Source organism: Macaca mulatta, chromosome 8, assembly GCF_049350105.2.
Source record: "Macaca mulatta isolate MMU2019108-1 chromosome 8, T2T-MMU8v2.0, whole genome shotgun sequence".
NCBI classification, from domain to species: domain Eukaryota; kingdom Metazoa; phylum Chordata; class Mammalia; order Primates; family Cercopithecidae; genus Macaca; species Macaca mulatta.
The window spans coordinates 76,491,160-76,517,024 of record NC_133413.1 but is presented as its reverse complement, the minus strand read 5'-3'; the positions used below and the strand labels follow the sequence as shown (position 1 = coordinate 76,517,024).

At 35.5% G+C, this 25,865-nt stretch overlaps 1 protein-coding gene across 3 annotated transcripts in view; it reads left to right on the top strand.

Annotated features, from left to right (window-relative positions):
• PDE7A (phosphodiesterase 7A) overlaps window positions 1-25,865 on the top strand; it is a 124,864-nt gene that overhangs the window by 1,046 nt on the left and 97,953 nt on the right. The window contains exon 2 of one of the 3 annotated variants that reach the window (XM_077942422.1): window positions 21,196-21,319. The exons of 1 other annotated variant lie outside the window; for it this stretch is intronic. The gene's annotated coding sequence lies outside the window, so the exon portion shown is untranslated. Of the gene's footprint in view, window positions 1-1,863; window positions 1,887-21,195; window positions 21,320-25,865 lie in introns of those variants that run through there. One more of the 3 variants, XM_077942423.1, reaches the window with a different exon arrangement.

Below are 25,865 nucleotides of genomic sequence, written 5' to 3'. Positions count from 1 at the left end.
GCTGCCAGAAGTTATGGCTAATGATCACTTTTAAAATCAAATTTTTCCTATTGGTTAATATTATCTTTTATGGGAGTGTATGTTCTCTCTCCAGTTGTATTGTATCTTGAGCAAGGGGTGTGTGTGTGTGTGTGTGTGTTTGCAGGTAGTGTGGACAGCACCTGGTAGTGTAATAAGTGTCTAGTAAATATTTGTCATTTACTTCTTTGCCTGAAGTGGTTGTAGAAGGAGCAAGAGCCTATATTTCGGTTTCTCTGTGAATCCTTTTTATCTAAACTAAAACTTATTTCACAGCACAAGGTAGTATGCTAATGAAGTCAGAGCAGACTTGTGAAAATTACTATAATGTGTCATTTAGAATAATATTACATGGTTATTTTGAAGGTTAGACCTGTGATCTGCCTTTTTAGTACCACTTAAAGCATGTTCAGATTCCAGAATTAATGTTGAGGAAATATTAATGCACTGCTGAAGAAGGTTTTTAATAGTAGTAGTTAAAGATTTTTAATGAAAGTAATGTTTTTCACTTCTAAATATTATTTTACTTCCTCAGATCAGCAGGCACATGACTAGCAACTCATTTCCAGTTATATCTGAATAATAAAGGCAATCACTGATTATTTATACAATTATAAATTGTGAATAAAGTTCTTGTGCTCTCTGAGGAGAAAATGAATGAGAAGGAAGATTCCAAGGAATCAAAATGAAGCTGATGCCAGGGGTTTTTCCTGATGTCTTAATTAATCCACAGAGACCAATTTTAAGCTCCACTTCTTGGTTCATTTTTCTAGCCTTAGGTTTAAATGGGTAATGGAATTTTAAAAATATGATTGTGGCAGATGAAGCAAATATTGTGGAGTTACACCATATTTTACTAACCCTTACAACTTTTTAAAAAATTTCTGAACCCCAAAGTGAAGTATATAGGAACTTCTTAAACTTTGGACAGAAATTTTCCTCAATTAACACTTTTTCTTCTATTAACATTGTGGTAAATGTAAACTTAGTGGATGCTGAGATGGACATACTTATCATTATCAAGACTTTGCATATCATTTAATAATAAAGCATATGTTGATATTGGTTTCTTTAGGCCTAGATGGGAATTTGTAATAGGAAAAAGAAAGGAGACAGAAAATCTTGGAATCCTACTCAGAGCTTGTAAAATAAACATTTGGTTTAATCAAATGCTTTCTTTACCCTTAAATTTTTAGTTCTTAAACCTGAATGTACAGAAGTTATAAAAAGTTTAACAGGTTTTGCAATTTTTAAGAGGCTTAGGGAAAAAAAAACACCCCCCCCTTTTTTTTTCCCAAAAAAAAAAGACTTTAAGTAAAATAATTACAGTTTTTGTACTTTAAAATATGCTTAAAACTGGCAGCCTTCCTTTTCATTTCCTTATTGTCACCATAGTATTGGAGCCCAGCTCCTAGTAGGTACTTAATGAATATTTGTTGAATGAATGAATAGGTAATGAAATTATCTCTGAGCATCAGTTTTAAATATGAAGACAATATGGGAGCATGAAGGTACAGCACAAATTCTTTTATCCAAAACTTGGTTTGGAACTTGTAACTGCAGACCATAACAGTTCAAGTAATACACAGAAAAGACTGAGTGACCAACATTGATTTGGAGATCGTCTCAAAGCCAGTGTGTTTTAGGCAAAGTTCTGACACAACTTGTTTTCCAAGTAGCAGCAAATTTGAAGTGGGGTGGGAGGCTGCCAGAGTCAGTTCACACTGACAGCAGCAAAGGTTGACAGCAGACACACCAAAAGCCAGGGGTCAGAAGAAAAACTCTTCGAAGCAAAACTCTTCGAAACCAGCAACTTTTACAAGCACCCTGGGACATTTAGTTCAGGGGCTTGAGTGTTGTACAACACAGTAAGTTTCAGTCAGAATAATGTTAATAGCGCCTGTTTTTTAAAGTTGAAAGATTTGTACTGTTTTTTGTTTTGTTTTGTTTTGTTTTTTAAAAGATTTCCATGCCAAAGAGTTTAAGTATTGGTGCTGAAATGGACAAGCTTGAGTTACCTGAAAAATTCATTTATGTGGAACACCAGATCTTCTAAGGGTGCCAAGTAAATGAGGCGTTAATTTTTTGTTTTAAAGTAGGACGTATACTATTTCAAATGGTTAATATGAGTTTTTTGAATTAGTGAATGATAAAGTAGGTGAAGCTTGTTCTTTGTCGTTTTTGGATATCTATTGTTGAGAGCTGAGTTTAAAGATTCATGTTTAAGAATAACATTCATATTTGGAAAAAAAATATTGTGGAGGCAGAAATTGTGTCTTGTTCACCATCATATCTATGGTACTTTGCATAGGTAGGTTCTTGGTAGATGTGAAAGTTGAGTGAGTATATTGATGAGTATGCCAAAGCACTGCAGTTGGAATTATTCAGTCAGATTTTCTGTGCACTGGAAGCAAATCTTATATGGGTTAGAAATTTGAGTTTTAATTTTTAGAAATCTATCATTAATTTATATTGTTTCTAAGTTAGCATTTGTCTTTTTTTTTTTTAAAGAAATACTTCACAAATATGTACTCATAGAATACCTTCTTGTGAGTGAGGCTCCTTGTGTTATGTGTTGAGAATATGTAAGGAATTACAGGCTGAGCATCCCTAGTCTGAAAATCCAAAATGCCCTCAAATGGAAACTTTCTGAGTGCTGACACGGAGACAGAGATTCTGCTGTTATTTTTTGCTGTTGAGCAGCTGATGCAGGTATTCTGGGGCTGCTACTGTGCTGCCTGGTTATCCTAAACACAGTATTTTCTCACTGTATTAATGGTATGTCATATTGTTTACCGTTAAGTTCTTTTGTGTGAATAAGTGTGAGAAGTGATTGCTTATCACTAGCATATAAATTCAGAGTCAGAAATGATGGTGATGCCAAACAAGTACGGATCGACCACATGGGTGATGAGATCGTCCACATGGGTGATGAGACGCCTTTGCTTTCTGGTGGGTCAGTGTACACAAACCTTGTTTCATGCACAAAATAAAAGAGTGTGTAAAATTACCTTCAGGCTATGTGTATAAGGTGTATATAAAATCTAAATGATCTTTGTATTTAGACTTGGGTCCTATCTCCAAGATACCTCATGATGTATACACAAATACTACAAAATCCAAAAAAGTCTGAAATCCAAAACACTCCTGGTCCCAAGCATTTTGGATAGTGATACTGAGCTTGTAGTAGTTTTTTGTTGTTGTTGTCTTAATCATTTGTAACACTGCCAGCCTAACCAAGTTTTCCTTTGTATGCATACCCTTCCTTATACACAACCATTTTTCAACTACAGTCATTATTTCCATTCTCTCTTTAGCAGTGTTCTTAGTATATGACAAATTATCCAGGTCCTGTGAGTGCCAGAATAGTTCAAAGCCCCTTTGATAAAAGTTGGTTCCTCCTTCAGGAAACTTACAGAATTGTGATAGAGAAAATGGTATGATTATAGGTGGGGTAATTATTATACTGGAGTTATCAAAGTGTTATGAGACGATAAGGAATGTATGCCTAAATTTCTGGTTTAAATCAGGGTTAGCCTTACGTAATCATTGAGGCTTGCTTAGGCCGAGGACTGAAGGTTAAGCGGTTGTTTCTAGACAAATGAGTGAACGTAGCGGGAGGAGGAAGGAGGATGGCCCATGTGGATATGATCAGAGCTGTCCAGTAGAACTTTCTGTGATGATGGAAATGTTTTTGCACTATCCAATGATAGTCACTAGCCTTATGTGGCTAGTGGGCACTTGAAATGTGGCTAGTATGACTGACGAAATGAATTTTTACTTCAGTTTTATTTAAATAGCTACATATGGCTAGCAGCTATTTAGTTGGCAGAGCAGAGGTATTGTCTTACTTAATAAACTAGAGTGAAGTCGTGTTAATCTATAAGCAACACATTCTCTGAATGTTGAACATTTTTTGTTTTTAGGTTTTTGTTGATGTATGCAAAACTTCGTTTAATGAACACCTTCATGCATGCTTGATAAAATCTTTAAAATCACTAGGGTGGGTCAAAAGGTAAGAACATCTTTTGACATTCTCAAAAGGATCTATACTTCGATATTACCAAAATATGTGATTCTATGTGTTTCATCTCCAATCATATATTATTAGACATTTTATAAACATTTTGCTACTATAGTAGATGTACTGTGGTACACTGAGTTTTGCAGTAAGCAAGTGTGCGTTCTGAAGTATTGCTTGTGCTGTTTGTATTTGCTCTTTTGTGAAATTTTATTTGCATGTCCCGTGCTCATTTATAAGGGCTCTTGTCTACCCAACATCAATATATAAATGTGCATTATTCCAAATTACTGTTACCATAATAGTTGCCTCTTTGCAAACTTAGATACAGAAGCTGATACAGTGAATAGTGTGGCCAGTGAGTGGGATACCCCAAGGGAAGTGGTTATACTTATGAGACCTTCCTACCTGTATATTCTCAAAACACCTGTTTTGTTGGGACCTTGGCTTCATTTCTGTTTTCAGAAATGCTTCATACGTTAATTCTTCATACTAAATTTAATACTACCATACTTTAGCTTTCACTTCTGAGCTAATATGTGTTTATATTTCAGATACATGCTCAAATATAATATTAATGTAAATCCATAGTGTATTTGGAGTGGGAGTATAGTTCTAACAGGGTGTTCAAATTTCTAGTTTATAGGTTGTCAGGAACACATTCAGTCTAGGAGATGTTGTTTATATGCTGAGATTTTACTGCTTTGTTGCTATGCCTAGAGTTCCATCAGCTGTACATGCTGTCTACCCAGGAATTCCTTCTTAAACACAAAAGGCTGCAAGAGGTAAAATATTAAGCCCTTCACAGAAGTTATGAAGAGGGAGGGTTGCCATTCATTCTCTTTGAGGCAATTTTCAACTCTTTTCTTCTTCTCTTCCCTCCTCTTCCTTCACTATTGACCAGAGCAGTTTTAGAGAATTGCGTTGTTTTCTGAGGATGAATGTAGGGGCAAGTTTGGGAAGAGAAGAGCTGAAGAGAGGGGGAGTGGACAAAACTTAGCTTCCTTCTCATTTTTGTCTAAGATCGTAAACAGTCATTTAACTGGATTAAAGACCTAGTAAATTTAGATGATGAAGAAGTCTTACTGCATGCAGGCCCTCTTAAGGAATTTAATTTTCTTTGTTTGATTTTATCGATCACATTTGTTTATGTGTTTATATTAAATCTATTTCTGATTTTGTTAGAAGTCTCTTGACTAAAGTCTTTTCAGATCTAGACATTCTTAAATTCCCTGTGTTCACTACAAAAAGCTCCAATTCATTTTGAATCTTCTAATTTAAAAATAATTCAAAACTTTTAGATTCTGGCTATGAAGTTGCTTATCTTTTATGTTTAATTTGAATTGAGAGAAAATTTAGACTTTATTCTCTTCCACATTTAAGTGGCTTATTCTTGCCTAAAAGTAACATAGACTTTGTTGATTTTTTGATATTGTTGCCAAACATGCTTTTCAAAAGGTTATTCACAAATAAGTGATACTTTTGCATATTTGCATTCAGGTGTAAGTGTTCATAGGATCAGCATATGAGGAGAGGAACAAAAACTAGATTTGTAGATGAGCCTTCTAAACTTGCAGGGCTTTATTTTGGCTGCTGGTAGGTTCCTTTTATAAGGGACCTGTGCCACTGATTGTATGGTTGACATAAGAAGCATCTCCTGCTTATAATTTTCTTTGAGTAGCAATTTTGGATTGCTGCTCCATGCCTCCACCTGCTGGTCGGGATGGCTGTTCATTTTCAGAAAGTGATGGCTAGAGGGAGATGGAAAAGACCAAGGCAAGTCAAGGTAGAATTTGGGGGAGAAAATTAGTTGTTAACTGAGATAACTAAATTTAAGCAAAGTCCGCTTTACTTCTCGGAATTTTGAGTAGAACAAACTGTAGTTCAGGACCATATAAAGTACTTGGCAAATGGTGCTTAATAAAGATGCAGTAGTTTTGCTTTAGTAGCAATTATAATTACAGCGGACCCTTGAACAATGCAGGATCCAACTCCCTGTGCAGTCAAAAATTCACATATAACTTTTAATTTTTTTTTTTTTTTTTTTTTTTGAGACGGAGTCTCGCTCTGTCGCCCAGGCTGGAGTGCAGTGGCCGGATCTCAGCTCACTGCAAGCTCCGCCTCCCAGGTTTAGGCCATTCTCCTGCTTCAGCCTCCCGAGTAGCTGGGACTACCGGCGCCCGCCACCTCGCCCGGCTAGTTTTTTGTATTTTTTAGTGGAGACGGGGTTTCACCGTGTTAGCCAGGATGGTCTCGATCTCCTAACCTCGTGATCCTCCTGTCTCGGCCTCCCAAAGTGCTGGGATTACAGGCTTGAGCCACCGTGCCCGGCCCAAATATAACTTTTGACTTCTTAAAAACTTAACTACTAATAGCCTACTCTTGGTGAGAAGCCTTACTGATAACATACACAGATGATTAACACAAGTTTTGTATATGTATTATATTCTGTCTTACAATAAAGTAAGCTAGAGAAAAGAAAATATAATTAAGAATATCAGAAGTAAGAGTTTACTATTCGTTAACTGGAGGTGGATCATCGTAAAGGTCTTCATGAACCTCATCATCTTCATGTTGAGTAGGCTGAGGAGGAAGAGGAGGGATTGGTCTGTCTCAGGGGTGATGCTTTGCAAGTTTTTTTAAATTTTCATAAATATTCACAAAATTTCTTAGTATATTTATTGAAAAAAATCCGCTTGTAAGTGGACCTTCGCAGTTCAAACTCATGTTGAATTGTTAACTGTACTTGTTTCTGTTTTTGGAGTAACTCCTATATGGCAGATACTTTTAATTGGTGTAGTATTTTTTTGTTTTGTTTTGTTTTTGTTTTGAGACAGGGTCTTGTTCTGTCTCCCAGGCTAGAGTGCAATGGCAGTATCTCGGCTCATTGCAACCTCTGCATCCCTGCCTTAAATGACCCTCCTGAGTAACTGGGACTACAGGCATGCCCCACCACGCCTGGCTAATTTTTCTAGTTTTTGTAGAGATGGGGTTTTACCATGTTGCCCAGGCTGGTCTGGAACTCCAGGACTCGAGTGATCCGCCCACCTTGGACTCCCAAAGTGCTGGGATTACAAGCATGAGCCACCGTGCCTGGCCCAGTTGGTGTTTTTGATCTTTACAAAAACTCTATGAGATAAGTAGAGTTACTCCCATTTTTACCAAAGAATAAACTGAGTTTCCAGACATTAAGTTGCTCAAGGTATTATATGAACTTCCAGAAGGGCCTGTTGTGCTCCAAGACCTTCACTTTTAATCTGGCCTGCCTAATCAGGGCAGATGAGTGGACTACAGTTAGAATTTTGAGTCTACAAATTAAAAATTTTGTTGTCTTATGGATGTGGATAAGGAGAACAAATTTGACTAGTTATTTGAAGAAATAACTTTCATTCTGATCTTTTCAAATCATATCTGGATTATTTTGTTCTAAATGCCATGTTCTAGGAGGCTGTAACTCAGCTAAATTGATCTCTGAAGATAATGAGCAGGTTGGTAAGGTGATTTGAAACCATTTCTCTGGAGGAAAGAAGTCTCAGATTTTAGCCAGCAGGGATATGGATGGAGATGGAGCGCTGGTGAGAGGTGACAGAGTATTGCTGTCTTCCAGGGTTTAAAGGACTGCCATGTGAATAAAAGGAAGAAGAGGGTTAATATGTTATAGATTTTGATTGGTTGTGTGTTCTTGATTGCTGTGCACTGTTCCTACTTTGTGTTAATGGTCTCTAATTGGAGAAGGTATAAGTTTAAAGCTGTCATTTGTCCAAGGAAACACAATTAAGTAGTGGAAATGGGTTAAACTCTAGTTCATGCTGATTCTAAAGCCTGTGTACTCTCTTCTACTTCCTTTTGCCACATGGGAAAAGGACGTTACTTCAGAGGGTAAAATAAGTACCAGTAGCTAGGAACAGTAGGGAAATAAGGAGATCTTGTGTTTAACCATACTAAATCATAATCAAAGAAATGCATACTAAAAAATGTGATACTGGCTGGGCATGGTGGTTTATGCCTATAATCCCAACACTTGTGAGGCTTAGGTGGGAGGGTTGCTTGAATTCAGGAGTTTGAGACCAGCCTAGGCAACACAGAGAGATCCTGTCTCTACAAAAAAAAATTAAAAAATTAGCCAGGCATGGTGACAAGTGCTAGTAGTCCCAGCTAAGCTGGAGGCTGAGGTGGGAGGATCTCTTGAGCCCAGGAGGTCATGGCTGCAGTGAGTTGTGATCACGCTACACTACACTGCAGCTAAAGTGAGTTTATAGCTTGAAGGTTACACATGCACAATATTAGTAAGATTTTAAAAATTAATACTTAAATTAGTATTTTTGCTTGATAATTTGCTTTTGGGAATCTATTCTGAGGACATGATTAAAAATGTAGATAAAGGTTAATCTTCAAGTTTATTCATCCCATTATCACTGTGAAAAACTGGAAACATAATTTACAAATGATTAAATAGATTATAGTAGTAGGTAGTATAGTATTTTTCATTATTTCTGTATTATGTCGGCACTTAAATGCCTTAAAGAATTTAAATGATATATAAAAATGTAGTTTACAAATGGCTCAATGGATTCTAGTATTATTTCTATATTGTGTACCCACTAAAATGATTTGAAGAATTTGAAGAATCTTTAATCGCATGGAAGAAATGCTAGCAACATAATTAAGTGAGGAAAAAACCCAGAGTATCTACAGATTATCTTAATTATGTTTAAAAAAAATAAATCACAAAATACATATATATCTATATACCATGCATGCTTGCCAAAAAATTTTTAAAAAGCTAGATGTATCCCAGAACGCTAATTGAAGCTATCTCTGGGTGGTGAAATTGTAAGTAATTTTTAACTTCTTTATAATTGTATGTAATTTTATTGATATTCTTGTGTTAACGTAAATCTCTTCTTTAACCAAATTAATTTAGGACTAATAAGTCAAGTGAGTTGTATTTGGACCCAGATCTTTGGCAAAGCTGTTCATACAGGGTAGGCAGCTCATGAGATTATACATTTTCAACCAGTGACTGTTGAGACAGCAGCTTGAAAGATATTAAGATAAGGATAGTCTGAAGGGAGTGACTGATTCTTCCACCTTCATGATTCTGTGTTTTTTGTTTTTTGGTTTTTTTTTGGTAAGTCATATATATGCATGACATGACAGGTACACTTGCATAGCTCTGATTATTGTAAAGTAGTTTTACTTTCCATGGGAGATCCTGGGAGGTAAAATTAAATGTAGTTACTGTTTTGAAGAAGAGCTATTTGATGACAGTAGGTGAAGAGATCTTTAACAATGGCACTGGTGGAAGGAAGAGAGAGACACTTAGGAGTTAGGTCCTAGGAACTGATTTGCTTTGGGAGGTAAAAAGTATTCCTACTTTTTTAGTTTGGAAAGACCAGGTAGATGATGAAGCTAGTAACAAAATTGCAAATAGGAAGAAGAGGCAGGTTTGTTTTTCTTTCTTCTTTCAAAAACAAATGTGTGTATTTGTAGAGGGGAGTTCGTAAGTTTACTTTGAATATGTAGAGTTCAAGTGTCTGAACATCCAGGTGAAGATGTCCAGTAGGAAGATTAGCACTAATGTTATATTCTGACCTTTAGTACAAGGATTTTCAAACATTTTGCTCATATATCCCTTCAAAGAACTGGAAAAACAAAAAACTATGTACCTTCTCCCACATCTTGAGTTTTTCATCTGAGTTTTAATATCTGTAAATGATGTAATTTCTGGTGATGGTGTTCAAATCACAATTTTAAATGTGTATGAGGGGATTTTTAACAATTCATTAAAAAATATATGAACAGACTTAATTTTAACAGAATTTTTTATAGTCTTTTTTTCTCTTTGAACTCTATTTTTGTTTTACTTTCTCTACCTATTATCGTAATATATACTTTTATGCTGGAAAGCATTTTTATCAAAAATCATGTTATATTTTCTCTCATTTTTGTTTTACTTTCTTTACATATTATCCTAATATATTCTTTTATGCTAGAAAGCATTTTTATCCGTTATGTGATATTTTTCTGCAACAAAAGGAAATTCATTCATGAATTTAGTAGAGGGGAATAAAAAGTGCTTTATTTTAATGGTCCCTCAGTTTTGAGTTCTATGGACAGTTATAATACAAAAATAGGAAAATTGTGTATGTCCATAATGCTCTGTGTCAAATTTATTTTGGACTGAGTTATCACTTCAGTCATAGCCAGTAGACAATCAAAACAACATATGTTAATTACAAATTTTAATAAGTATTAAAGTAAAATTTTGTCAGAAATGCGCTTTCAGTGGGATAGATGGGGCTGGTTTATTTCAATTATTTTATCTATTTATAAATATTATTAGAAAAGATGGGGTTCTGCTTGATTCTGTTCCTTTTTTACTTTAATATTTGAAAGTATTGAGAAACCTCACTTATGAATTTAGTAGATGGTTATTAAAAAGTGCTTTATATTGCTTTATATTAGTAGTATCACCCATTCTTCTAGGTTGTATGCATAAAACAAAATAATCCATAATCAAATTATTTTTAATACTTAGGTAGCAACTGGGTTTGATTCTCCTTTCATTTTCATGGAAGTGGTGACACCTTGATATGAAAAAGAGCCCTGAACTTAAAATAAACGTTAAAAAAAGAAAAAGAAAGGTATCAGTGTTTTTAGAGTAATTAACTTTCTCAACATGAATATATTGAAATGTCCTTTTGGCCACCTGGATGTTTTTAGCCCAAAGACAGTACTCCACAGCAAGTTTCAGAAAGTGTGAGAGTTACAGTTTTCTTTTATGAAGTGGCAGAGGGGAAAGAGGTAAAGGGAAAGAGGAAGTGGAAGTAAAGGAAAACAGACATGCTGTTGTCAGCAGAATGGTTCTAGAAAACTGTACAGATGGAAATTGAGAATATAATCATCAGTTCTCTTGAAACTCTCCATGCTCGTATACTTCCAGGGGTATGCATGACCCAATTTGTAGACTGCTGGTTTACTGTATTCTCTTTGTTACTTGTTACTACCTTGTTGCTGTATTTTACTGCTCTCCATAGCTATTCAGAAATAATACCTTATACATCTGTTATTGTTTTTCTAGGTTTTTGATTGCTACTAGTTCTGGGTTTCCATACTTCAGCACTCTATGGAATCAGAATGTCAGTGCTTGAAAGGGACTTTATAAATAATTCCATTCTCAACATTTCCGAAATTTAGCAGCTGAGGCTCAGAAGATGAAGTGATTTGCCCCAGATCACACAGTAAGAGAGTGGAGAAGTTAGGGCTTTCAATTTAGTTCTTCCAATTTTTAATCTGTTACTTTTCTCGCTATATTTCCTGCTTCCTTATAAAAGGATTGAGCTGTAGGAGTTCTTTTAGTTGCCGTCTTTCTTTAATGGACGTTATTTGGGTGGCATATCTTCTTTAATACACTGAAACAGTTTGTGGCACAGTAATCATGTGAAAAAGTTAAGAGTACAAACACACTCAGTTCTAAAAATATCTGAGTTACTTTTAATTAACATATAATCAGAGGTAAAGCAAAGTCATTATCAAAAGTATAATAGGTCATTTGGGAAGATAGCATTTGATTTGTTGAAATGTGATTTATGTGCAACTTAACCTTTTATAAAGAAAGACGTATCTCACTCACCTTTAAAAATTAACTTATGAATGAAGCCTTTTTCACCTTGGGGAACAAAAGTTAATATTCATAACATACAACAAGCTCACTCTCTAGCAGTGTTATGTATGAAATGGTGAGTAGTGGAAGTTTTTAGTAATTTAAATTTTTTAAAATTTTACTTTTTGTGTGAATTCTTCATAGTGAATATATATTTTAAGAAAAACAATGAAGTTTTTCTAAAAAGTAAAATGAAAAGATTCTTTACTTTTAACAAAGATAATACAATCAAATCCCCAAGAGTATAAGACTACTCAGTAGAGAATTAGCAAAAGACTCAAGCAGTTCCGAGAAGAAATATAAATGTAGCAAAACATGTATAGCTTATCTAGTAATAAAGGAAATGCAAGTAAAAGATGGTTTGGCTTTTGTTTTGTTTTGGCAGAAGAGTACCTTCATATTGGTGAAGACTGACAAAATCCACTGTTGGGAAGGATATAAGAAAATGAGTAATTTTATATGTAGAGTTAGAGTATCATTGGAATCAACCTTTTGAGAGGACAGAAGGTCTAGCTATGCAAATGAAAATTTTAAATTAGAATATTGCCCTTTCTGCAGACCTGGAATTTGTCCAAAGGGGCAATTGCAAAACTTTGCTAAGATATATGTATACAGATTTTTGGTAACAATTTGCAACATTGGTAATGATAGATATTTTAATTCATTTCAGTGCTTCTCTGGGGGGGGGATAGGATAAATTATGGGTATTTTAATTCAACAGAAAACTCTGTATCCAATAAAATAATGCCAAATAGCCATATTTGTCATAGAAACATAGGCATAACAATTTTGGGGGAAAAAACTAGTTGCCAAATGGCATACCTGTCAATCTAACAGACATGCCATTTAATGCAGCTTTCTACATCTGTATTTTTGGATAAAATCATGTAAGATATTATATATCAATGTGTGAAAACATCCAAATCTGGAAGGTTATTCAATATAATGTTAACGGTGGCTATCTTTGGGTAGTGAGATTCCTGATAATTTTTACCATTTTCATACTTATGTGATTTTTTTTTAAACAATGAAAATATACCCATTTCAGAAATCAACAAAGCTATTTTTTGAAATCTTCCCACTAAAAAAGTAACATGTCTGTTAGTCAGAATATCATATAAGTGGAATTTTTAAATTATGAAGAGACTGAGGTCTAGTTAGTTAATAGTTTAAATAAGTTACAAGTATGTGAGTTGGAAGTGGGTTTTCACTGCCATATCCCTGTGTGCCTGGCATGTAGAATGTGTTCAGAGGGTATAGTCTGTTAAAATGAAAGTAGAGTCATGTGTCACTTAACGATGAGGATACATACTGAGAAATGCATCATTAGGCAATTTCATCGTTGTGTGAACATCATATTTACACAAATCTAGATAGCATAGCCTACCACACACCTAGGGTGTGTGGTATAGCCTATTGCTTCTAGGCTACAAACCTGTACCGCATGTTACTGTACTAGATATGTAGGAAGTTGTAACACAATGGTAAGTATTTGTGCATTTAAACATGGAAAAGATACAGTAAAAATACAGTATTATAAATTTATGGGTCCACTGTTATACATGCTATCCATTATTGAACAAAATGTGGTTATTTGGCACATGACTATATAGGGTTATAATGTTTGGAGGAATACGCTGCATTCTTAATGAAAAATGAAGAAAATTAAAGTAAGTGTTACAGTGGATAGTTTACAAAAAACATTCTACCTACTTCAAAGCTAAGAAAGTAAACTTTCTGCTATCATTTAAATTAACTAAAATATTTGAGGGTCTCTATATGCCTAATATATTTGAAAAATCTATAATGTTATCAAGAAAAATTATGACTTAAGATCATAGACTATTACTATTAGAAAGTACTGTAAAGTTCCCATAACATACAGATCAGTAAGCTGAAACTAGAGAGGTTAAAGGACACACAAAGTCATTACAGAAATCTCTTCTGTTGCATGTTCCTGATTTTGACTATTTATCCTTATGGAACACTTTTGGAACGGGCAGATTACCACTTTATAAGGCAATGCATTGTGTTTAATGGTGTAGTGGGGTTGAATAGTATTTATCAACAATTCTTATTCACCAGGAATCTCAGAATGTGACCTTATTTGGAGTATGAGTCTTTGCAAATGTAGTTAAGATGAGAATATATGGGATTAGGACAGGCCCTGAATTCAATGAGTGGTATCTCTGGAGTCCCAGAAACTCAGACACACTCAAGGAAGAAAATCATGTGAAGATGGAGGCAGAGATTGGAGTGATGCAGCCACCAGCCGAGAACACCAAGGATTGCTGGGAGACATCAGAAACTAGAAAGGGGCAAGGACGATTCTCCTCTAAAGCCTTCAAAGGGAGCATGGTCCTGCTGACTCCTTGATTTTGGACCTTCAGCCTTCAGAACTATGGGATGATATATTTCTGTTGTTTTAAACCACCTGATTTATGGTACTGTGTTACAGCCCTAGGAAACTATTACAGATGGTTTTGATTATTTCAAATTTATTTGTTCATTTTTTCAGTCAGATTTATTGAGCACTTATTATATGCCAGGCACTCTGCTAGGCATTACAGAGATAAATAAGACATTGTTCCTGCCTTCATTCTTGGAATTTGACCCAGTAGAAAAAGTAGCTTTGTAAATAGACAATTATAATACATTTTGATACATGTTCTCACTAGAATGGTATATGAAGTTAAGTGATGGCACCTGAAGGTAGGAGAACCTGGAAAGTTTTTACGAAGTGAGATCTTTGTGTTTGGTTTCAAAGATAGAGTTGAAATCAGCCTCCATGGGAATTCTGTTTTATTCTGCCACTGCAGTGCCATCAGTCCTACCTAGTTCAAAGCGTAGTTAGCCGGCTGCAGTAGCCTCCTGTCACTAGAATTCTGCCTCCACTGTTTGGTTGAAGTAATTTTTAAGATGCAGTAAGATTGTGTCAGTCTATTCAAAACATAGCGTGTTCTCATCACAGTAAAACACAATTCCAACTCCTTTTCATGATATGGCCCCACATGATCTGGTCCCTGCTACCTCTTCAATCTCTTCTTTCACAGTGGTCTCCCTGCTGTTTGTGAACATGCCAGCTTTGTTCTCGTCTTTGTCTTTGCCCTGGCTGTTTTCTCAGACTCAAGCTCTTCCCATAGTTCCATGTCATTCAAGTATCAGCTCAGTCTTTGCAGAGGAGCCTTCATTGGCCATCCCCTTCAAAATAGCTCCCATCCCCCATCTATCCCATTACCTGTTACACTTTATTTATGACACACCTCACTAATTTGATTTGTATGTCTCTGCCTGGCATTCACTTCCACTTCACCCCCTACCTTCACCGCCATTGAATATATGGTCAGCAGACAGGAATCCTATTTATCCTATTGACTGCTCTGTCCCTAGTGTATATCACATAGTAAGTGTTCTTTACAAAAGAATGAAGAAAAACTTACTCATTTAGTCTCATGCTTACCATGTCAGAACATATGTTACCATAACTTTCCTCTGGATGAATCCCAAATTGTATTCTTCCCACCTACCTCCTCCAAGATTCTACCTTCATCTTTATACCCTTTCTGAATTGCCCTTTGTAATATTGGAACTATCTTAATCTCTAAATATATAAGTATAATATATGCAAGTCTTATTTAAGAATACACTGAAGTTTAGAACAGTAAGGTACCCAAAGTAACACAGCTATAAGTGGTATTTCTAGGATTTAAACTTAGATCTGTCTCTAACTAAAGCTCCTCTGCTGTGCTGTTGTGGAGGCTGATGTTCTTGGTAAGTGGGAGGTATAAATCCAGAATTAGAATAGGAGCCCAGTCCATTGGAATAGAAATAGCAAACATTCATTATTTGTTTCTATAAGAAGAACTGGGTGATATTTGTTAAAAGAACCTTTAAAAAGTAACTTGAATTTTTTTTTGGACTAAAGTTAATGTATGCTTGTTATAAAATACATGGAATATATGAAAAAATATAAAGTAGAAAGTAAAGACCATCCATAGTTCTTCCACTGAGAGATAACCACTCTTAACATTTTAGAATATTTTAATCAAGTATTTTTTGTGCAGAAATATTGTGATGATTTTTATGCATAAATCTTGAATTTTGAAATCATTTCCTAATGTAATTACTAGATCAAAGCATATTGTCAAATTTGTTTCCAGAAAAGTGATGCCAATTTATATTTCCAATATATTTAGTTTCCATTTCTGGAATTTGTTAAATATTAAACTTGTAATATATGTTTGTTATTAATTACCTGCTCTGTCTATAGGCATACCTCAGATATTGTGGGTTCAGACTATCACAATAAAGCTAATAACACAATAAAGCAAGTCACGTGAGTCTTTTGGTTTCCCCATGCATATAAAAGTTATATTTGCGCTGCACTGTAGTCTATTAAGTGTACAGTAGCATTATGTCTAATAAAGACAATGTACACACTTTAATTTAAAAATACTTTATTGCTAAAAAAGGCTAACAGTCATCCGAGCCTTCATTAAGCTGTAATCTTTCCGCTGGTCGAGGGTCTTGCCTCAGTTGATGGCTGCTGACTGATCAGGGTGGGAGTTGCTGAAGGTTGGGTGGCTGTGGTAATTTCTTAAAATAAGACAACAATGACATTTGCTGCATTGATGGACTTTCCCTTTCATAAAAGATTTTTCTGTAGCATGTGATAGTGTTTAGTAGCATTTTATCCATAGGCAGAACTTCTTCTAAAATTGGAGTCAGTCCTCTCAAACCTTGCTTTATCAACCGAGTTTATGTAACATCCTGAATTCTTTGTTGTCATTTCAGCAGTGTTCACAGCATCTTCACCAGGAGTAAATTTCAACTCAGGAAACTACTTTCTTTGCTCATCAGTAAGAAGCAATTCCTCATTAAATTTGAGTGTTATATGGACAAGTTTCATGGCACCCCAGACAATTACAATAGTATCATTAAAGATCACTATCACAGATCACCATAACAAATATGATAAAACGTTTGAAATATTGTGACAGTTATCAAAATGTGACATAGAGATAAGAAGTGAGCAGATGCAGTTGGGAAAATGGTGCCGGTAGACTTGCTAGATGCAGAGTTGCCACAGACCTTCATTTTGTAAAAAAAAAAAAAAAAAATGCAGTATCTGAAAAGCCCAATAAAGCAAGGTATGCCTGTATCTTCTGTGAGTTGTTTCTATTGGCTCTTGTTTTTCTGTTGTCAACTTAGTATATTTTATATCAATTTTTGAATTATTTTCTATTGAAAATGAACATTCTATCATATTTGTGGGAAACTTTCCATTTTTTTGCCTTATTTTTAATGTCCTACCTGTACTGCCAAATGTTAACTGGTAAGTCTTTAGTTGCTGTAATGATGTAATAATAGGGGTAAGTTCATTATTAATAAAAGTTTTTAGTATTTTATAAATCTCCCACTTGTAAACTTTTTGTCGTCAATATATTAGTTTGATAAAGATCTTAATATATTGCATGGCTAATTGTCAGTAATTAATGACTAGTTATCTCTTCATGTTTTTAATATATGATAAAGGTGACAAGATAAATATTTTTCTAGACCTAAGAATGTGGAATGGGAGGAAAATTTTTTATGCATGTAACTGAATGTACTACAGAAGCATTCTCAGGGTTAAAGAAGTTGCCACACAGTCTCCCCCTAAATCAAGTATTCTTAATTTTGTGATGTTATAGTAAGAAAAATAGAAAATAAGACCCATTTTAGACAGATTACTTTTTTAAAACTTTTAAGTTTTTAAGGAGAATTTATATATCTTGGAAACATTTAAAGGGATTTTTAAATAATATTAACATACAAGAGGACAATTTGAAGGTAAAAACAGAACACAGATTACCTGAAATCTGTAGAAACATCATTGTTCAGTTTAATGTTTTCTTTGTCTCACAATGAAAATTCTCCAAATTCATTTTTGGAGAAAACCTTTCTGGAAGTGACTTTAAGGATTTTTGTGGTTGGCCTCAGCTCATTTCTATTTGAGGTGTGGTTTTTCAAATTTTCTAGAGGTTTTCCACCCTCCTCTCCCCATCAGTGGTATTTTTAAATGTCTTTATTTTAATGTTAGGACACCTTAGAGCAAGATTCAAGTGGGCTGTGCAAGAAGAACCACTGGAAATAGAAAAATGAAACTTGAGGATTTTACTTGTATTTATTTTTAACTTTAATTTTTTTGATCCTAGTTTTATTTATTTTCCATAGAGTGTTTGTGTATGTATATATAGATAGATAATAGATAATGAGATAGATAAGATAATAAATACATTAAAATTTTGGAGACTACTGCCTCAGATAATCTGTTAATTACTATGCATTATTTCCACCTCCTCCAAACATGGGAGTGGGGGAGCCTGTGTAGAAATGTTTGTAACACTTCAAAGGGTTCTTGAAGTGCACTCATCATACCCCTAGGATACCATGTATCCATAACTTTCTTTGCTTCCTGAGTCCAGTTGCCCTCAGCTTTTTCTCTACTGATTTATTTGACTTTATTAACGAACTCTGGTTTCAGTCTTTAAGGTTACAGCCTAGGATTAACTCTTAGCACAGCTGACCTTGTCCACTGCTCTGTTCTGATTTCAGTATGTTTGGTTAGAATATGTGATTCTTAAGAGTGGATACTGTTTATTTCACTTTCGTAAGCCCAGTGCTTCACGCAAAGTAGGTATTCAGCAAACGTAGAAAGTGAATCAAACCGTTACCAAGTCCTGTCAGTGACCTAGTCCTACAGAGAGTCCAGCTGTCCGCTCTACCCACACTTCCTCCTTTTTTCTCCTTCCCACAATGCCACCCCTTTCTCTGCCATGGCATTCAGTCATTTCTGTTCTGAAGTACCATATGCCATCTCAAGGTGGCTACTGTTTTTTCTTAGGATGACAAAGGTTTTCTGGAGAGCTTCTTGAAGTGGTGGTATAGCATTCACAGTCTCTCATATAAGCTGATGGACAGCAAGGTCAGAATGAGGGGCAGTTTTCCAGCCCTTGAAGACTTTACAGAGGTCTCTGGATTTCTCCTGGGGCCTTGTTTATTCTAACAGATTGGTCCCTGTTGAGTAGTGGGATGACTGTAGGCAGCCCTTATCTTTAGTAATCTGTGGGACATAACCCCAGGTCAACATACCCTTTTTGTTTTCAACATAAAAGTATGCAACTAGAGAGTACTAAGCCAAAAGGCAATGGTTGTGAAATTCTGCCTATTAGAAACTGTATCAGCTCATTCAGGTATGACACCATTGGTGTCCAGTAGAAATATACTGTGAGCCACATATGTAATTTTTAATTTTGTTGTAGCCATATTTTAAAAAGTAAAATGAAACAGATGAAATTAATTTTATTTAACTCACTGCGTGTAAAATTTTATCAATTTAACATGTAATCAAAATTACAAAGGTATATATTTTATAGTTTTTAGATAATAAGTCTTCAAAAGTCAGTGTGTGTTGTCTGCTGGGAGCACATGTTGATTCTGACTATCACCATTTCAAGTATGCTATAGCTACAGATGGCTAGTGATTCTCACTGGACAGCACAGCTCTAAAAATGGACATTTACGGTACATATTGCTAGGGAGTCAGGGGTACCACTTATATAATTAGACCGATTTGCAGTAGCAATATATTACAGGGTTATACACATTTCTTCCCCTTCAAAACAATTGTTTTGGGGAACCTCAAGATACTGTATAAATTGGCTATATTTTTAGAGGGATTATATAGTTTCAAATATGAGAGGATGGCAAAGTTTTTACATTTATTTTGCTTTCTTTGGGTTGGGCTGTTTTAGTTTCTTGGTTTGGGGAGGAGGGAATTTTAACCTTAAATTGCTATTTTATGAGAAGCTATGCTTTTCACAGTGGGAACAGCGCTCATCCTTTTGATTTTTAGGTTAAGGGAAGCTTCATAAAGCTTTTTAGGTCTGTTTCTCATGTCTCCTTGCATTGAGGCATTATTTTCTCTAAAACATATACAAATAAAAAAGGTTTTAAAAATTCTATTATTTTTTATTTCATTTATTTATTTATTTATTTATTTATTTTATTTATTTTGAGACGGAGTCTCACTCCAGGCTGCTGGAGTGCAGTGGCGCGATCTCGGCTCACTGCAGGCCCCGCCCCCCGGGTTCACGCTATTCTCCTCCCTCAGCCTCCCAAGTAGCTGGGACTATAGGCCCCTGCCACCACGCCCAGCTAATTTTTTGTATTTTTAGTGGAGACGGGGCTTCACCGCGTTAGCCAGGATGGTCTCGATCTGACCTCCTGATCTGCCCACCTCGGCCTCCCAAAGTGCTGGGATTACAGGCGTGAGCTACCATGCCCGGCCAAAAAAGGTTTTTTTAAAAAAGAAAAAGTCGAAAAGGCTTGTTTAGTTATATGGAGTTAGTCTTACTGGTTAAGGCTACTAGCTAGTGTCCTTGAGAAATATGAGTAGATAATTCTTATTAAAGAATGGAAATGACGCTGGGTTGCAGACCAAGCACCTTGGATTTGGAATATTGGCCAGAGGACCCACGTTTTATAATAGGAAAGTCAGTAGGATAAAAATTTCTTAAATCTGTTTTGGAACTGCTTTTCACTGTTTTACTATTTATATCCTCAGTTGTTTAAGTCAACAATTTCGGCCAGAGGTGGTGGCTCACGCCTGTGATCCCAACACTTTGGGAGGCCGAGGCGGGTGGATCACCTGAGGTCAGGAGTTCGAGACCACCCTGGCCAACATGGTGAAACCCTGTCTCTACAAAAAATACAAAAATTAGCCGGGCTTGGTGTTGGTCGCCTGTAGTCCCAGCTACTTGAGAGGCTGAGGCAGGAGAATCTCTTGAACCTGGGAGGCAGAGGTTGCAGTGAGTCAAGATTGTGCCACTGCACTACAGCCTGGGCAACAGAGCGAGACTCCATCTCAAAAAACAAACAAAAAGAATTTCAACTTTTAAAATTGTCCAAGTAATTTAAACAATATTACTGAAAGTCTGATAAAGAATAATTAATAATTCTACCACCAAATATTATTTTTATGTATTTCCTATGTTTTATATACATATTTTAAGGTAGTTTTGATCATTTGGTACATTTAATTTTATAGCTTTGGGGGATATAATTTCTTTTTTCTTTTTTGGAATCAGGGTCTCACTCTGTCGTCCAGGCTGGAGTGAAGTGGCATTATCTCGGCTCACAGCAACCTCCACCTCCTGGGCTCAAGCAATCCTCCCACCCCAGCCTCTTGAGTAGCTGGAACTACCAGCATGTGCCACCATGTCCCGCTAATTTTTGTATTTTTAGTAGAGACAGGGTTTCGCCATGTTGGCTAGGCTGGTCTTGAACCCCTGGCCTCAAGTGATCTGCCTGCCTCGGCCTCCCAACGTGTTGGGATTACAGGTGTGAGCCATCACACCTGGCTGTGTAATGCTTTTTAAAATGTGGATTTTTGTGGTTACTTAGTCTTCGTAATAAGATAACATTTTATTTTGCTGTCATGTAATAGGTGGAGATATTCTATTCTGCTCCATGAAGTAATACAGGGATCCACTTGTCGTGGTTGTGCAGTTTCACACTTCAGCCTGTGGGGAGGAGAAAGAGGAAATTCAGTACAGTTTGCCATTGAGGAGGTGAGCAGGAAGTTGTGCTGTTTCTTTCACTCACATTGCATCATTGGTGAGAACGTAGTGACATGGCTATGCCTACCTATTAGGGAGGCTGGGAAATGGAGCCTGTGTGGCTGATTATATGCTCAGGAAGTATATGAGAATAGATGTTTTGGGAGACAACTAGTATTGTGCCACAACTTGAATAAAATTAATCTTACTAACTTTTGTCAATGGGAAGAATTAAGAAGTTTACAATGGAATAATTTTTGTAATTTTAACTTTTAAGGATTATGTAATGTATCAGATGTGTGTACCATGGTTTTATTAATATCTAACTCTGCTAAATACTTACATGCTTTAAATTTCTTGCTGTTAGCAATAACTTTGTAAGGACATGCTAATTACAGTTTTCTCTATATTTTGATGTTATTTCTTTAAGGATGGTTTTTATAGAAGTGGAATGATTGGTCCAAACAATATGAACATTTCAGTAGAATTTTTATTTCTTAAAAATTTTTTTTTTTTTTTGAGACAAGGTCTCACTCTCGTCACCCAGGCTGGAGTGCAGTGGTGTGGGCAGGGCTCACTGCAGCCCTGAACTTCCGTACTTAAGTGATCCTTCCTCCTCAGCCTCAGAGCAGCTGGGATCACAGGCATGTGCCACCACACCCAGGTAACTTAAAATATATTTTTTTGTAGAGACAGTGTCTCACTATGTTGCCCAGGCTGGTCTTGAACTCCTGGGCTCCAGTCCTTACCTTGGCCTCCCAAAGTTGCTGGCATAACAGACATGAGCCACTACACCCAACATTACATTACTTTTCTAAAGCAGCCATTTCAGTGCTCTGGAGATTGACTAAAGGCCAATTGTATAAAACTTTGAAAAATGTTACGCTCTTGAATTTGGAGCGAGAACAGTGGGAATCAGTGGCCATTCTAGCTTGAGGCTACTCACATTCCCCCAATTCTGCCCCAGCTTGGTTAACATGGAGGTACTGCCAGTGAGAAGCAGGGCATAAGGACCTCAGTTTGAAGGGGGCTTAGTTCTTTGGAGTGGTAGGTAATGTTGTGAATATGAATTTCCAGAAGTATAAGGGAAGACCAGGGGCTCAGCTCAAATAGCCTGAAGATTCAGTAGTGTTTGGGGCAAGAATATTCCTGGATGAGGCTGTGCATATGCACAACAGAGACCTTAGAAAGCCTAAGGTATTCACATACTTTTGGCTGGTTCCAAAGGTACATGCTTGTACATAGGAGACTTGAAATTTCTCCCTATGGGAAGTTCAACTCAGAGCAAACTTGAAAACAGACTGAACTTTGAATGCACTTCCCTTCCCACACATATGCCCATGAACAGAGATGGAAGCCTTGCTATCTTGAGGTATTTGAACACAATCTCTGTTCAGTGTCACAGTGACTACTAAATTGTGCAGAGGGACAACTCCTAGGGAGGCAGGCTTAAAAAATAAAAAATGAAAGTATATTTAAGAAAAAAACTGAGCAGAGATATCAATGATTGTGTACCATAGAGGAGACAGATTTCACATATTTGTCGTGATCATGATGCTAAACAAAAAAGAAACAAAATGGCAACATTACCTTTAATGGGGAAAACAGTCAGAATTCTGTGTTGCTACATTATCTAAAATCCCTAGATTTAACAACAAAAAAAATTATAAGACATGTAAAGAAACAGGGTGATGCATACACAAGGAAAAAAAAGTCAGTAGAAATTGTCTCTGTCCCCAAATACTGGATTTAGTAAAGACTTAAACTACTATAAATATGTGAAAAGAACAAAAGGAAATAATATTTAAAGTATAACAATGTCAACAAATTGAGATTCTCAACAAGAATATAGAAATTATTTTTTTAATAACAAAAAAACCACTCCTTGATATGAGATATGATGAGAGGGACTTCACCTCTGTAGTGTTCTCCCCTAAAACCTATAACCTGAGTCTAATCATGAGAAAACAACAGATAAAGCCAAACTCAGGGTTATTCCATAAGAGCACCTGACCAGTACTCATCAAACCTGTCAAGGTCATGGAAAACAAGGAAAAATTGAGAAATTATTACAGGTCAGAGGAGATCAAAGAGACATGATGACTAAATGCAATGTGGTATTGTGTATTGAATTCTGGACAAGAAAATAACAATAGAAAAACTGGTGACATTTAAATAAAGTCTATATTTTAGTTTGTTTTGTTGCACCAATGGAAATTTGTTATTTCTGACAAATGTACCATGGTTATGTAAGACACCTCCATTATTATGTGTGTTAATGTAAATGTGTTATATAGAGACATGTTTATTTGTAGATGTATGTCTATATATGTATATGATATGTAAGTATAACACAGTTATGTAAGATATTAATTAGCATTAGGAGAAAATGTTGACATTAGGGAAGCATATATAGGAACACTCTGTACTATCTTTGCAACTTTTCTGTAAATAATTTATTGCAAAGTTAAAAGTTTTAAAAATCAAATGGAAATTCTAGAGTTGAAGAATACAATATCTGAAATTAAAAATTCACTGGAGGGGTTCATAGCAGATTTGAGATGACAAGAAAATGAATCCATGAACTTGGACAACAGACCAGTAGAAATTATTCAATCTTGAAAACAGGAAAAGGATGGAAGAAAATTGAACAGAACCTCAGAAATCTGTAAAAATCATTAAGTGTACAACATATGTGTAATGAGAGTCTTAAAAGGAGAAAGGGTCAGAAAAATGACCTTTTGGACAACTTCACATATTTGATGAAAAACATTAAATTACACATCCAGAAGGTCAGTGAATGTGACTAGGATTAATACAAAGAGACCCATGCCTAGACGTAGTCAAACTCCTGAAAGACAAAGAGAATATCTTGAAAGCAGCAAGAGAAAATCAACTCACTACACAGAGGGAAGCATCAGCAATGACTAACGGCTGCTTTCTCATCAGTATTGGTGGAGGCCCAAGGCAGTGGGGTGACATATTCAAAGTGCTGGAAGAAGAAAACTGTCTGTGAAGAAGTCTATATTTAGCAAAACTAACCTTCAAAAATGAAGGTGAAATAAATACATTCCTACACAAAGACGGAATTTGTAGCTATCAGACCTACGTTATAAGAAATACTAAAAGATTAAGTTCTTTAGGTTGATAGGAAATGACACCAGATGGAAACTCAAATCCACAGGAAGAAATGAAGAGCACTGGAAATGTCAATATGTAGGTTAATATAGAAGACTATAAATATATTTTTTCTCATCTCTTTAAAAAGCATTGAATTCTATCTAAAAAGCAAATTTAGTATCTAACATTCACCTTCTGCACGTTCGTCCTAGTTGTAAGCAAATTGCTTTCACCTCTTTGCCTTTTGATTCATAGAATAGACTGTGATAATGATTCTCAAAACTTTTTGTTTCAGGATTCCTTTCCACTTTTATTATTCTCAGAACTTGAAAGAGTTTTGTTTATGTGGATTTTATATAGTGATATTTATTGTATTAGAAATTAAAACTGAGAAAAGAGCTAAATATTATTCATTCACAAGAAATACCAATTACATGTTAACATAAATAACATGTTTTAAATGAAAATATGTATTTTCCAAAGTGAAGTAGGAGAGTGGCATTGCTTTACATTCTCAAATCTCATTAAGGTCTACCTTAATAGAAGACAGCTGGATTTCACTTTTGACTTTGCATTGAATTTGTTGCTTTGTTGTGTTGCTTGGTTGCTTTGGCTGTGTGTTGCTTTGGCTGAAGTAAGTGAAGAAAATCAGGCCCCACTAAGATGTAGTTGGAGGTATATTTTAGAAGCCTTTTCATATAATGGTGAATATTCTGTGATATGACAGTAAAACTCAAGAAGTGATAGTTTTGTAAAAGTTAGTTACAACATGGGATCTGAAACCATATCAATGAATATTTTGTACTGTTACATTAAAATCCATTATTCTGTCAAGAGATCTTTTAACAATGTATAATTCTAAGACCCTTTGAAAAGGTATTGGGTCTCCCTGTAGCACACTTTGAGAATCAAAATCATTTTGATTTTGACACTTATTGAAATTTTAGTATAAAATGAACACATCTCTCTTTTTTCTTGGGAGAGGTTTTAGAACAGTTAAAGTTGCTTCAGTGAGCACAGATATTTTTTGTGTCATGATTGGGAGTTAGTTTTACTTATCTTTTGCCTATTGCTTAAATCTCAGATTTTATTTCACAACTTGGTAATCAGAGACCAGATCCTGTCTCTAAAGTGTAAAGAGGTAAACAAAGGTTTTCTGTCTGAAGTAATTAGATTTGAAAAAAACTGCTAGGGTAATTGAGCCTTGCATTGAGCGTTGCATAAGAATGTAATTTAAATGGTTTAACTAATTAGTATTTGAGATTTCTAAATTTAATGGCTCTTACAAGTTGGGGCTTAGTTTAAACTCCTGAAAGCTGGGATCATAGATTATCTATCATTACTATGTATTTAATTTAAAACCTAATTATATCATCAACATACCATTACTGTAAATACATTATTATAAATATTGTTGTCAGCATCATTGTAAATGTGT